Source organism: Triticum aestivum, chromosome 4A (genome assembly GCF_018294505.1).
Source record: "Triticum aestivum cultivar Chinese Spring chromosome 4A, IWGSC CS RefSeq v2.1, whole genome shotgun sequence".
NCBI lineage: Eukaryota > Viridiplantae > Streptophyta > Magnoliopsida > Poales > Poaceae > Triticum > Triticum aestivum.
The window spans coordinates 478,124,752-478,139,752 of NC_057803.1; positions in this window are offsets into that span (position 1 = coordinate 478,124,752).

Consider the following 15,001-nt stretch of genomic DNA (forward strand, 5'->3'; position numbering starts at 1 on the left):
TCCTAGGCCATCCTAAGGTTTTTGATTTAAATCATAAATATTTGAATTTGGGCATTTAAAATAATATAAAATATTTAAATGCTCAAATATCTCCAAACTAAAATGTTTCATGTTGGAAATAATCCAACTATGGACCAGGAGTAGTTTGGTGATTTTTGGAGTTGCCTAGGTATTTTATTTAATTCAACAAAGTTGCAGATATATTAAATAAAAACAGAAATAGAAAAAAAGGGGGAAAACTTACCTGTGCGGCCCAGCCAGCTGGCCGGCCCAGCTAGCCAGCCCAGCCCACCACCGCCGTCGTCCTCCTGGCGCCAGTCGGCCAGGCGTGTGGCCGGCGCGCGCGCACGGCCACCGCGCCACGCCACCTCTCTCCCTGCCTGCCTGCCCTCCCCTCCTCGTCTCGGTGTCCCTGGACGACGCCACGCCTCCTCCCTGCTCTCTCTCACTCTCCCCCGGCTCTCCCTCGCTCTCTCTCTCTCCCGGCCGAACACCACCCTCGCCGCCGTTCGCCATAGCCACCGTCTCCGACCACCCCTCGCTCCCCCGACTAGCTCAGGAGCTCCGCCTCGACTCCCTCTTCCTCCCCACCGCTCCACAGCTCCCCGGAAGCCCTGCATCGCCGCCACGTCGCCGTTCCCCTCTTCGGGCTCCGACCACCGTCGCCATCGAATTCGCCGTCTCCAGCGCGTCCCCGAGCCCGCTTCAACGCCACTGCAACCGCGGTGAGCTACGCCACCGTTTCCCCCTCTCCTTCCCCTCGTTCCCTCACCGTAGCCTCCTCCCCACCACGGCCGAACCTCCGCCGTCGCCGAGCTCGCCGTCGACGCAGCTCCGGTGACCATTTGGTCACCCCGGCGAGTCCAACGAGTTCACAGAACCCCGTAGAGCATCCCTAGCGCCTCGCTTTGCTCGACTTCGAGCTCCAGCACCGTTCCCGTGCACGACCGAACCCCGGCGGCCGCAGCCGAGCTCGCCGCCGTCGACTCCGGCCACCCCGACCCCAACGGGCTCCGCCAAGAGCTGCGGGTTGCCCTCAGCTCCACTCCGGTGGCCTCCGCGGTCCATTTGGTGGCCGAAACGACCAAAATCACTTCCGCCGCCGCGTCGGGCTCGCCGGCGACTAAACGCCGGCAGCCGACACTGACTTTGACCACGGGTGGGCCCTGGTTGACTCCTCTGAGTCAATGACAGGTGGGGCCCAGCCCTGTTAATTAAACAGGATTAGTTTTAATTAAGTTTTAATTAAAATAATCACCCTGACATGCGGGACCCACTGTCAGGTTTGACCCAGACCTGTTCCGTTGACCTGCTGACGTCACACTGACGTCAGGCTGACGCAGTAATTGAATTTCTGGATTTAAATTAAATCAGGAAATTCCAGAATATTAATTAAACTTCAAAAATTCATAACTTTTATTCTGTAACTCCAAATTGGACAAATTATATATGAAAAATGATCAGAAAAATCCAATCTACCCATCTGTACTATTTTCATGCATGATCAAACAAGTTAAATTGATGTTTTAAGCAGAACAAGAAAAGGCACTTTAAAAGGCCATATTTGAATTTGGAATTTGAATCTTTGATTCAAATTTGTTCAAACCCTTCTGGTCTTAGCTGCATTAGCCCAACACACTCATATTGCCATGTTTCATGCATGCATCATATTGTTGCACATTGTTTGGTGATGCTTGTGTATCGATGTCCTTTGCGACAGGATCTGTTCCCGAGGAGTACCGTGATTACCCTAACGAAGAACCGTATCCATGCATCGAACCATCAGGCAAGCAACCAACCATTTGATCATATCGATACAATCCCATGTTCTCGCTCCTGCTCTCTTTTACTGCATTAAGACAACGCGATTCAAACTGCTGTGTGCTACGGTAGTTGAACCCATTTCCTCTGCATGACCTGTCATTGCCACAGTAACTAGATGAAACCCACTAGCATGTGTAGGAGTTGATTGAGCCATATGTATGTGTTGTTCCTACCTTGCTATGCCTGCTATGCTTAGAGTCGTGTCAGGTCTGGTTCATCTGGGTGATGGGCTAGAGTGAAATGATTATGTCGGTAATGAGAGTGGTGTGGTGAACACGATTTGGTAAAGGTATCGATGAGAGGCCATGTAGGAGTACATGGTGGGTTGTTTCATTGAAGCCGACCTTAAGCACTGAGATCTGTATGTGTGATTTAAGATACAGCTACTACCATGCATTGGGCCCTGAAATATGACCCCGCTCGACTTCTTATTCACCCTAGCCCTCTGTCCAGGAGTTGCACGTAGTTTTTGGTGTTTGTAGCCTACTGGAGGCCGTGGACAGCGCTGACCGTAGGGGTGGGCTATGATGCGGTAGGTACGTGGCACGGTGTACCGAATACCCGTTAGGTATCTCGGGAACCCTGTTCACATCGTTCGGGGCCGTATGGGAAACCTCGGCCGGACTCCCTGCGGATGGAACCTGAATAGGCGATAAACCTGGACTAGAGGCTTAAGTGTTTAGGTAGGTCGTGGTCTACACCCACGTCGGCTTTCGCTTGAAGTCTGCCGAGCACATGTCGTGTGCAGACGCTAAGTGGTGGAAACATGTATGAAGAAGTACACCCCTGCAGGGTTAACATGATCTATTCGAATAGCCGCGTCCGCGGTAAAGGACTACTTGGTTGCCTATACAGTTCATAGACAAGTAAATGGAAACTATTAAAAGCCTCAAGATAAGTGTGAGTGCCGAGGATGGCTCTTCCGTAGGAAGACGGGGGCGAATCCTCGGTAGTGTATTGAAGTGGTGAGTAGTGGACTCGTGTGCGCAAAACTATTTCAAATTGGAGTATCGTAGGATAGTCTAGCCAAGAGTCAAAGCTGGCTTGCTGCAATAACTCCACCAACCCTTCTTGATACTATGCATGTATGTAGGATCTGATGTAAGTCTTGCTGAGTACCTTTGTACTCATGTTGCTATAATCTACATTTTTTACAGAAGACGCTGCAACCCCTTCTGATGGGTTCTATGTAGACGTTGACATCAACGAGTAGGCTAAAGACCCAGGTGGTGACCCTGAGCTTGTGAAGGACCTCGTAGTATAGCTAGGCTTTCCAGGCCTCTTTTATTTTACTAGTTTGTCTGTACTCAGACAAATTACTTCCGCTGTTGGCTTGTATGATTGTATGACTTGTATGTTGGGTCGTGAGACCCGTACCTTTGTGTGTATGTTATGTATGGCTCACTGAGCCCTAAATAAAGTACTTGTGTCGTAGAGTCATGTTGTGATGCTTCGTTGTATTTGCACATATCGAGCATATTGTGTGTATGATTGAAATGCTTGGTATGTGTGGGATCTGACCATCTAGTCGTTTATCTTTAGTAGCCTCTCTTACCGGGAAATGTCTCCTAGTGTTACCGCTGAGCCATGGTAGCTTGCTACTGCTCTGGAACACTTAGGCTGGCCGGCATGTGTCCTTCTTTGTTCCTGTGTCTGTCCCTTCGAGGAAATGTCACGCTGTGAGTACCGGAGTCCTGTTAGCCCGCTACAGCCCGGTTTACCGGAGTCCTGCTAGCCCAGTGCTACAGCCCGGACCCACTTGCTGATGACCGACACGTTCGAAGCTGGGTCATGGATGCCTGTCCCTGTAAGTCTGTGCCACTTTGGGTTTACGACTAGTCATGTCAGCCCGGGCTCTTTATCATATGGATGCTAGCGACACTATCATATACGTGAGCCAAAAGGCGCAAACGGTCCCGGGAAAAGGTAAGACGACACCCGTGGGGATACCGTGCGTGAGGCCGCAAAGTGATATGAGGTGTTACCAGCTAGATCGATGTGACATCGAGTCGGGGTCCTGACAGCGTTGTGCTGCCGAAATTTTGCTAGAAATTCTAATGCCTTTGCATTATAATTGTGCTTTCAGATGGCCACTCGCGACCTCAATCAAGTGGTTCGCCTGACCCGATGCCTAGATGTACCCGGCCATACTGCCAAGTTGGTTAGGGTAATGACTGAGGCTGGATACCGCTGGTATCCTGAGTACACGGTCGAAGAGCAATTCCGAGACTTTAATCAAAGCCAGTATCTCTGCACTGTCAGGATATTTCCATCTTATCCTGGATCCACTGAGCCTCTTCATTGCTCCTATGGACTCGGGGTTACTATCGAGATGGCTGTGCAGGATGCCGCCTACTCTATGATGACCATTATGCGAGTCAGATCTGGGTTATTTCGGGACTCTGATTTCCGGTATATGCCAGGATCACTTCCGGGAGCACAAGGATATTTCCAGGCTATCTATGCTGACTCCACTCAGGAGGATTCACGGACTCGCACCACTGCTGAGATGCTCGAGGATAAGGACCGTGAAAATCGGGCCTTAAGGTTAGAGCTCTTCAATACCCGTGCTGACCACTGGGCCACTTTGACTCGGTTCGCACCGGCGGTGCAAGCTGGATATTCAGATATGCGCGATCTCTATCCTGTGAGATCTGCTCTGCCAGACGTGATGGTTTGGCGTGATGTAGGAGGCATCACCCCACCTCGCGGTCCCCGCAGGCCACCGTTTGTTGGTCCACGACCTCATCCTAGCCCCTATGGTCCACAAGCTCCGCGAGATCGTCTATTTCCGGATGAACATGTTGAACTTCCGGGCTATGGAGGTGACTTCTACGAGGACTACTACGGATCAGTCTGAGTTAGTGGTAGTATCACTAGTTCGCACTAGCTGTGTCGTCTATCGTCCTGCGTGACTCGTGGGATATGACCTAGTCTGTACTCCTTCCGGAGGTGTAGAAAAATAATGTATAGGAGCTTGGAATGCCTCCGATGAGATGTAATCCTCTTTTCACCGTAATAGTACTTTGTTTGGTCTTGTACTAAACCCTGTATGGTGTGTATGACGATGGAATAAAAGAAGCAGTTTCTGTATCTACCATGTCATACGGATGATCATCTTGCATTCCGAGTTATTCCTTACATTATGTATCCCATGACGGAATTTTACCATCCTGACTAAATCATTGTCTTGTTCACCTAGGATGGTCAACACGCGCGCCAACCCTGCTTCCCAAGAGCAGGCCGAAGGCAGTGAAGCCAGAAATGAACATCTGCCTCAACCTCCTTCACTAGCCGAGGTTATGATGGAAGCTGAGAGAAACAAGCGGGAGACAAACCGTTTGTTGGAGCGTATTGAACAGAATACATCACACCATCAGAGGGCTAACGTGGTGTCACTCAGTGATTTTATCAAATTGCATCCACCCACGTTCCACCACTCCGTCGAGCCTCTCGACGCTGATGACTGGCTTCGCAGTATCTCTCACAAACTGCGTTCCGCGCTAGTAGCGGAGGCTGACAAGGTCACCTTTGCTGCATATCATCTTGAAGGCCCCGCCAGTCTATGGTGGGAGAATTATGGAGCTATGCGCCCAGCGGGCCATGTCACCACTTGGGCTGAGTTCAGCGAGGCTTTCCGTGAACATCACATTCCGGAGGGTCTCATGGACCGTAAGCGTGAAGAATTTTGCAATTTCACCCAAGGCCGACTTTCTGTGGATGCCTATAGCAGGGAGTTTGGTAAGCTCGCCCGATATGCAACTGAGGAAGTGTCTACTGACGCCAAAAAGCAAGCAAGGTTCCGTAAGGGCCTTAGTCCTGAGCTCCGCCGCGACCTCCGTCTGCATGAGTGCACATCTTTTCCGAAACTTGTCAACAAAGCCATCAGTGCTGAAACTGGTCAGACTGATTATGACGCAACACGTAAGCATGGACGGGACACGGGTTCCTCATCCGGTGCTGGTCCTCAGAAGCGCCGCGTGTGGGTACCCAACACCGCCCTGCCACCCAGGTTCACACCGAGGCCAACTTTCCAGGCGCCTCGCCCTGTACAACAGTCTGCTCCAGCCAAGCCCTATGGGGGTCCAACCAATAATGCTCCTCCACGTACCAGTTCCGTGACTTGTTTCAAGTGTGGGGAATCTGGTCATTATATGCGTGAGTGCCCCCAGACCAACCCCAATCAATCTGCTAAAGCTGTTGGCCGTGGCAAGCCGACAGGGAAGGTGTTTCATGCTAAACCGGTCACCGCTTCACGTGGCCATGTCAACTGTATCTCTGCCGAAGAAGCTCAAGAAGATCCCAACGTCGTTCTCGGTACGCTTCTTGTTAATTGCCACCCGGCATCTGTTCTTTTCGATACAGGAGCCTCTCATTCTTTTATATCTGAAAATTATGCTCGTGTGCATAACGTTGCATTCTGTGACTTGCCATCCTTTATGGTAATTCAAACTCCGGGATCCAAATGGCAAACTTCTAGAGTAAGCCATGGAAATGAAATCCAAGTCGATAGACTTGTTTTCCTCGCATCTTTGATAGCCCTTAAATCTTCAGATATTAATATCATTTTGGGTATGGACTGGATGTCAGCTCATCAAGCCAAAATTGATTGCTTCTCTAGGACTGTTCAACTCACCCATCCTTCGGGGAAGATAGTCAATGTCTTGACCCGAATAGCCAAGCGACAATTATATTCTCTTAACGCCAGCCCTTTGCCAGACCTTGAGGACGTTCCGGTAGTCCGTGACTTCCCGGATGTCTTTCCAGAGGAATTGCCAGGTGTTCCACCTGACAGGGATGTTGAGTTCGTAATAGACCTCATTCCAGGAACCGTTCCGATTGCTAGAAGACCTTATAAGATGGCACCCCTAGAACTAGCCGAGCTTAAGAAACAACTCGATGAATCCTTGAAAAAGGGTTTCATCCGCCCTAGTTCATCTCCGTGGGCTTGCCCCGTCCTATTCGTCAAGAAGAAAGATGGTACGGACCGGATGGTTGTAGATTACCGACCTGTCAATTTGGTCACAATCAAAAACAAATATCCACTTCCCAGGATCAACGATCTGTATGATCAGCTCGCTGGATCCTCAGTCTTCTCCAAGATGGATTTGAGGTTGGGATACCATCAAATCAAAATCAGAAACGGGGACATTCCTAAAACGGCCTTTGTTACTCGTTATGGCCAATACGAGTACACCGTCATGTCCTTCGGTTTAACCAACGCTCCAGCCACTTTTTCTCGGTTAATGAACTCAATCTTCATGGAGTATTTGGATAAATTCGTCGTGGTTTATCTCGATGATATACTCATCTACTCCAAGAACGAGGAAGAACATGCCGAACATCTAAGGCTAGTGTTGAAGAAACTTCGAGAGCATCGCCTTTATGCCAAATTCTCTAAATGTGAATTCTGGTTGTCAGAAGTGACCTATCTGGGTCATGTAATATCTGGTAAAGGTATTGCTGTTAACCCTGAGCGAGTTCAAGCCGTCCTTGATTGGACTCCACCCGAATCGGTCAAGCAAGTTCGGAGTTTTCTAGGCTTAGCGAGCTATTGTCGTCGCTTTGTCGAGAACTTCTCCAAAGTTGCTAAACCCCTAACCGAACTCCTCAAGAAAGATAAGAAGTTCGAATGGACTCCACAATGTGAGCACAGTTTTCAGGAACTGAAAAGACGCCTGACTTCTGCTCCCGTGCTGGTACCGCCAGACTTCTCCAAGGACTTCGTTATCTACTGTGACGCCTCGCGACAAGGACTAGGTTGCATTCTCATGCAAGATCGACACGTAATTGCTTACGCTTCACGGCAATTGCACCCACATGAGGAGAATTATCCTACTCATGATCTAGAGCTTGCAGCCGTAGTCTATGCACTTAAGACCTGGCGACATTACCTCCTCGGCAATCGTTGCGAAATATTCACTGATCACCAAAGTCTGAAGTATATTTTCACCCAACCGGATTTGAATCTCAGGCAGAGACGTTGGGTTGAATTGATCACTGACTTCGACTTAGGGATAACCTATACCCTAGGGAAAGCCAACGTCATGGCTGATGCGCTAAGTCGTAAATCTTATTGTAACAACCTGATGTTACAACAAAGTCAACTGCTTCTCCATGAGGAATTTCGAAAGCTTAACCTTCACATTGTTCCTCAAGGTTTTCTCTCCACCTTGGTGGCAAAACCTACCCTTACGGATCAAATTATCAAAGCACAGAAGGTAGATCCGGGAATCTCCCGCATCAAGAGGAACATTCAGAAAGGAATTGCGGATTGTTTCTCCATTAATGATCAAGGAGTCGTATACTTCGGGGATCGACTAGTAGTTCCCAAAGTGCGCAACCTAAGGCGATTAATCCTTAAGGAAGCTCATGAATCTCCTCTCACTATTCATCCCGGTAGTACCAAGATGTATCAGGATCTACGCCAGAGGTTCTGGTGGACTAGGATGAAGAGAGAAATTGCTCAGTATATTGCAAATTGCGACGTCTGTCGTCGTGTCAAAGCAGAGCATCAACGGCCTGCTGGCACCCTTCAACCCTTAGCTATTCCTGAATGGAAATGGGATAGAATTGGTATGGATTTCATTACCGGCTTTCCCAGGACCAAAAGAGGGAATAATGCTATTTTCGTCGTGGTCGATCGTCTTTCCAAAGTAGCTCATTTCTTACCTGTTCGTGAGAGTATAACCGCTAGCCAGCTGGCAGACTTATACATCTCCCGAATAGTGTCCCTCCATGGTGTTCCTTTGGAAATCAATTCGGATCGAGGAAGTCTTTTCACCTCTCGATTTTGGGAAAGTTTCCAAAATGCTATGGGGACTCGTCTCTCCTTTAGCACCGCTTTCCACCCTCAGTCAAGTGGTCAAGTGGAACGGTCAATCAGATTCTAGAAGACATGCTTCGAGCCTCCGTTATCTCTTTCGGAATGGACTGGGAGAAGTGCCTTCCATTTGCCGAATTCGCTTACAACAACAGCTATCAATCTAGCTTGGGTAAAGCCCCTTTTGAAGTTCTCTATGGACGACGATGTCGAACACCCCTTAACTGGTCAGAGACCGGGGAAAGACAATTCTTTGGCCCGGATATGATTCAGGAAGCAGAAGAACAAGTTCGTATCGTTCGTGAAAAGTTGAAAACAGCCCAATCCCGTCAAAAGAGTCAATATGACCGAAAACATAAGGCTATGACTTTCGAGGTTGACGAGAAGGCTTATCTTCGGGTCACCCCTCTGAAGGGAACCCATCGTTTCGGTATCAAAGGCAAATTGGCTCCTCGTTACATTGGACCTTTTCGCATTCTTGCCAAACAAGGAGAAGTTGCCTACCAGTTGGAACTACCTCCGCACCTCTCCAGAGTTCACGATGTCTTCCACGTTTCTCAACTCAGGCGTTGCTTCTCGGATCCTATCCGTGAAGTGGACCACGAAACGCTTGATCTCCAAGATAATCTTACATATCGAGAGTACCCCATTCGTATCCTCGATCAAGCCGAACGTACCACGCGACGTCATAATATCAAGTTTCTCAAGGTTCAATGGTCGCACCATTCTGAGGATGAAGCAACTTGGGAAAGGGAGGATCGTCTTCGACTTGAATATCCCGCCTTCTTCGCGGAGGAACCCAAATCTCGGGACGAGATTCTTTTGAGAGGGGGTGAGTTGTCACACCCTAGCTAGTCATGCATTAGAGTGTTGCATCATGTTTACTCTTTCATCAGAAACTTGAAATGGGGATGACAGAACCCCCAGTCCCCTCTGAAACCAACTAGGGTTACTAAAATAATTTTCAATGAACCTGAAATGCCCTTCTAAAATGCCCATCATTTTTGCCTTGGTTCAGAACCTCTGCCAAAAGTGGTGCACATTTTCCTAGGCCATCCTAAGGTTTTTGATTTAAATCATAAATATTTGAATTTGGGCATTTAAAATAATATAAAATATTTAAATGCTCAAATATCTCCAAACTAAAATGTTTCATGTTGGAAATAATCCAACTATGGACCAGGAGTAGTTTGGTGATTTTTGGAGTTGCCTAGGTATTTTATTTAATTCAACAAAGTTGCAGATATATTAAATAAAAACAGAAATAGAAAAAAAGGGGGAAAACTTACCTGTGCGGCCCAGCCAGCTGGCCGGCCCAGCTAGCCAGCCCAGCCCACCACCGCCGTCGTCCTCCTGGCGCCAGTCGGCCAGGCGTGTGGCCGGCGCGCGCGCACGGCCACCGCGCCACGCCACCTCTCTCCCTGCCTGCCTGCCCTCCCCTCCTCGTCTCGGTGTCCCTGGACGACGCCACGCCTCCTCCCTGCTCTCTCTCACTCTCCCCCGGCTCTCCCTCGCTCTCTCTCTCTCCCGGCCGAACACCACCCTCGCCGCCGTTCGCCATAGCCACCGTCTCCGACCACCCCTCGCTCCCCCGACTAGCTCAGGAGCTCCGCCTCGACTCCCTCTTCCTCCCCACCGCTCCATAGCTCCCCGGAAGCCCTGCATCGCCGCCACGTCGCCGTTCCCCTCTTCGGGCTCCGACCACCGTCGCCGTCGAATTCGCCGTCTCCAGCGCGTCCCCGAGCCCGCTTCGACGCCACTGCAACCGCGGTGAGCTACGCCACCGTTTCCCCCTCTCCTTCCCCTCGTTCCCTCACCGTAGCCTCCTCCCCACCACGGCCGAACCTCCGCCGTCGCTGAGCTCGCCGTCGACGCAGCTCCGGTGACCATTTGGTCACCCCGGCGAGTCCAACGAGTTCACAGAACCCCGTAGAGCATCCCTAGCGCCTCGCTTTGCTCGACTTCGAGCTCCAGCACCGTTCCCGTGCACGACCGAACCCCGGCGGCCGCAGCCGAGCTCGCCGCCGTCGACTCCGGCCACCCCGACCCCAACGGGCTCCGCCAAGAGCTGCGGGTTGCCCTCAGCTCCACTCCGGTGGCCTCCGCGGTCCATTTGGTGGCCGAAACGACCAAAATCACTTCCGCCGCCGCGTCGGGCTCGCCGGCGACTAAACGCCGGCAGCCGACACTGACTTTGACCACGGGTGGGCCCTGGTTGACTCCTCTGAGTCAATGACAGGTGGGGCCCAGCCCTGTTAATTAAACAGGATTAGTTTTAATTAAGTTTTAATTAAAATAATCACCCTGACATGCGGGACCCACTGTCAGGTTTGACCCAGACCTGTTCCGTTGACCTGCTGACGTCACACTGACGTCAGGCTGACGCAGTAATTGAATTTCTGGATTTAAATTAAATCAGGAAATTCCAGAATATTAATTAAACTTCAAAAATTCATAACTTTTATTCTGTAACTCCAAATTGGACAAATTATATATGAAAAATGATCAGAAAAATCCAATCTACCCATCTGTACTATTTTCATGCATGATCAAACAAGTTAAATTGATGTTTTAAGCAGAACAAGAAAAGGCACTTTAAAAGGCCATATTTGAATTTGGAATTTGAATCTTTGATTCAAATTTGTTCAAACCCTTCTGGTCTTAGCTGCATTAGCCCAACACACTCATATTGCCATGTTTCATGCATGCATCATATTGTTGCACATTGTTTGGTGATGCTTGTGTATCGATGTCCTTTGCGACAGGATCTGTTCCCGAGGAGTACCGTGATTACCCTAACGAAGAACCGTATCCGTGCATCGAACCATCAGGCAAGCAACCAACCATTTGATCATATCGATACAATCCCATGTTCTCGCTCCTGCTCTCTTTTACTGCATTAAGACAACGCGATTCAAACTGCTGTGTGCTACGGTAGTTGAACCCATTTCCTCTGCATGACCTGTCATTGCCACAGTAACTAGATGAAACCCACTAGCATGTGTAGGAGTTGATTGAGCCATATGTATGTGTTGTTCCTACCTTGCTATGCCTGCTATGCTTAGAGTCGTGTCAGGTCTGGTTCATCTGGGTGATGGGCTAGAGTGAAATGATTATGTCGGTAATGAGAGTGGTGTGGTGAACACGATTTGGTAAATGTATCGATGAGAGGCCATGTAGGAGTACATGGTGGGTTGTTTCATTGAAGCCGACCTTAAGCACTGAGATCTGTATGTGTGATTTAAGAACCAGCTACTACCATGCATTGGGCCCGAAACCAATGGACCCTGTCGGCTTCTTATTCACCCTAGTTCTCCGTCCAGGAGTTGCAAGTAGTTTCTGGTGTTTGTAGCCTACTGGAGGCCGTGGACAGCGCTGACCATAGGGGTGGGCTGTGATGCGGTAGGTACGTGGCACGGTGTACCGAATACCCGTTAGGTATCTCGGGAACCCTGTTCACATCGTTCGGGGCCGTATGGGAAACCTCGGCCGGACTCCCTGCGGATGGAACCCGAATAGGCGATAAACCTGGACTGGAGGCTTAGGTGATTAGGTAGGTCGTGGCCGACACCCACGTTGGGCTTCCGCTTGAAGGTTGCCGAGTACATGTCGTGTAAGCAATGATAAGTGGTGAGAGCGTGTATGAAGAAGTACACCCCTGCAGGGTTAACATGATCTATTCGAATAGCCGCGTCCGCGGTAAAGGACTACTTGGTTGCCTATACAGTTCATAGACAAGTAAATGGAAACTACTAAAAGCCTCAAGATAAGTGTGAGTGCCGAGGATGGCTCTTCCGTAGGAAGACGGAGGTGGATCCTCGGTAGTGTATTGAAGTGGTGAATAGTGGACTCGTGTGCGCAAAACTATTTCAAGTTGGAGTATCGTAGGATAGCCTAGCCAAGAGTCAAAGCTGGCTTGCTGCAATAACTCCACCAACCCTTCTTGATACTATGCATGTATGTAGGATCTGATGTAAGTCTTGCTGAGTACCTTTGTACTCATGTTGCTATAATCTACATTTTTACAGAAGACGCTGCAACCCCTTCTGATGGGTTCTATGTATACGTTGACATCAACGAGTAGGCTAAGGACCCAGGTGGTGACCCTGAGCTTGTGAAGGACCACGTAGTATAGCTAGGCTTTCCAAGCCTCTTTTATTTTACTAGTTGTCTGTACTCAGACAAGTTACTTCCGCTGCTGGTTTGTATGACTGTATGACTTGTATGTGGGGTCGTGAGACCCGTACCTTTGTGTATGTTATGTATGGCTCCCTGAGCCCTAAATAAAGTACTTGTGTCATAGAGTCATGTTGTGATGCTTCGTTGTATTTGCACATATCGAGCATATTGTGTGTATGATTGAAATGCTTGGTATGTGTGGGATCTGACTATCTAGTTGTTTATCTTTAGTAGCCTCTCTTACCGGGAAATGTCTCCTAGTGTTACCGCTGAGCCATGGTAGCTTGCTACTGCTCTGGAACACTTAGGCTGGCCGGCATGTGTCCTTCTTCGTTCCTGTGTCTGTCCCTTCGGGGAAATGTCACGCTTTGAGTACCGGAGTCCTGTTAGCCCGCTACAGCCCGGTTTACCGGAGTCCTGCTAGCCCAGTGCTACAGCCCGGACCCACTTGCTGATGACCGACACGTTCGAAGCTGGGTCATGGATGCCTGTCCCTGTAAGTCTGTGCCACTTTGGGTTTACGACTAGTCATGTCAGCCCGGGCTCCTTATCATATGGATGCTAGCGACACTATCATATACGTGAGCCAAAAGGCGCAAACGGTCCCAGGCAAAGGTAAGGCGACACCCGTGGGAACACCGTGCGTGAGGCCGCAAAGTGATATGAAGTGTTACCGGCTAGATCGATGTGACATCGAGTCGGGGTCCTGACACAAGGGTTTTACGCGTCTCCGTGGCCCGAACCTGGGTAAACGATTTGTGTGCTGACCGCCAGACCCGCTCTTCGCACAACCCCGTGCCCGCCAACCGTAGAAGGGATCCCAGTGACCCCATAGGTGTCGTTTCCCACCAACATCTCTGGCACGCCAGGTAGGGGGTGCGTAGTTGTGAGAACCCGGTCTGGATGAAGCAACGACTTCATCATGGTTGTCACTTCAAGCTAGAAGACGACCGAACAAACGGCGTCCTTGGTGGACGCGGTGAACATGCACGCAGAGGCAGAAAAGCTAAGTCATGCAAAACTTTGAGTAATTCATTTTTATATATATGGTTATCATCCTCGACGATCTTGCCCTGTGTATGGAAAACCTGCATGCAACGGGGCCCTACCACTGTTGGCAATGCCCTCATTCTGTTTCGAGTCCGCTCAACAATTCGAGCGGCTGCGTCGAGAACGGCAGGGTGACCTTCTGCGATTGGCAACGCTCTCGTTCTGCCTCGAGTCCGCTCGACAGCTCGAGCGGCCGCGTCAAGAGCAGTAAGGTGGTTTGCCCGGCAGCAAGCATGCCTAGCAGGCCATTGAGGATCTGTCCTCAAGACACCGCCTGGGTTTCCCTGCCAGCAAACTGTGGCACCCCGGCTCAGAGAAAACCGGAACGCCCCGTATTCTAGCCCAGAGATCAAGGTGAAGTCTTCTCGAATACGGCACTGCTTAGTATAGAACAAACCAACTCTCTATTACAACACGAATAGGAATACACGGGTTCCGATATTACAATGAATAACATCGGCACGACGAGACTACGCCAACCACGGTTGCTCTATACAAGCAGCATAACAACTCAAAGCAGCGGGACAAGTACTGGCAGCGGAACAACGAACGACGATGATGGACTCCAATCCGCAGGGACTCTGGCTAGAATGTTTATCCTAGCTCGCGAACACAGGAACAACACCAAACAAGAAAGTAATCCAGGCACGACTTGCAAACTGGCATGACACGCCGGGTCACTACATTGGATCTACTTGCAAGCTCACAATAACCAGAAGCATTCAAGACAAACAACAGCATGGCAATTACCTATTAATCAGGAATTATCATGAGATCATCAGGATAACATAACATGAACAACATGAACATAATACTGCTAGAACAATATGATCATGGCAAGAACATATAAATCTGATGATACTAGCATGCAACATGATGACACTACATGCACCATTTATTCTGCTCGGGTTACCTCATAACCAGCACATGCATCACTTACCAACCTCGGACATCACACGATCATCTCAGGATCAAATCAAGCTTGGTATAAACAATACCGTAGTAATCATTAAATGACCACAAGGAGCGTGATCTTTACCCATGATTCTCACACAACATCACGAATATCCAACAACTCGGTATCCTTGATACCACGGTGATCATTCCGGCGATCACAACCATGAC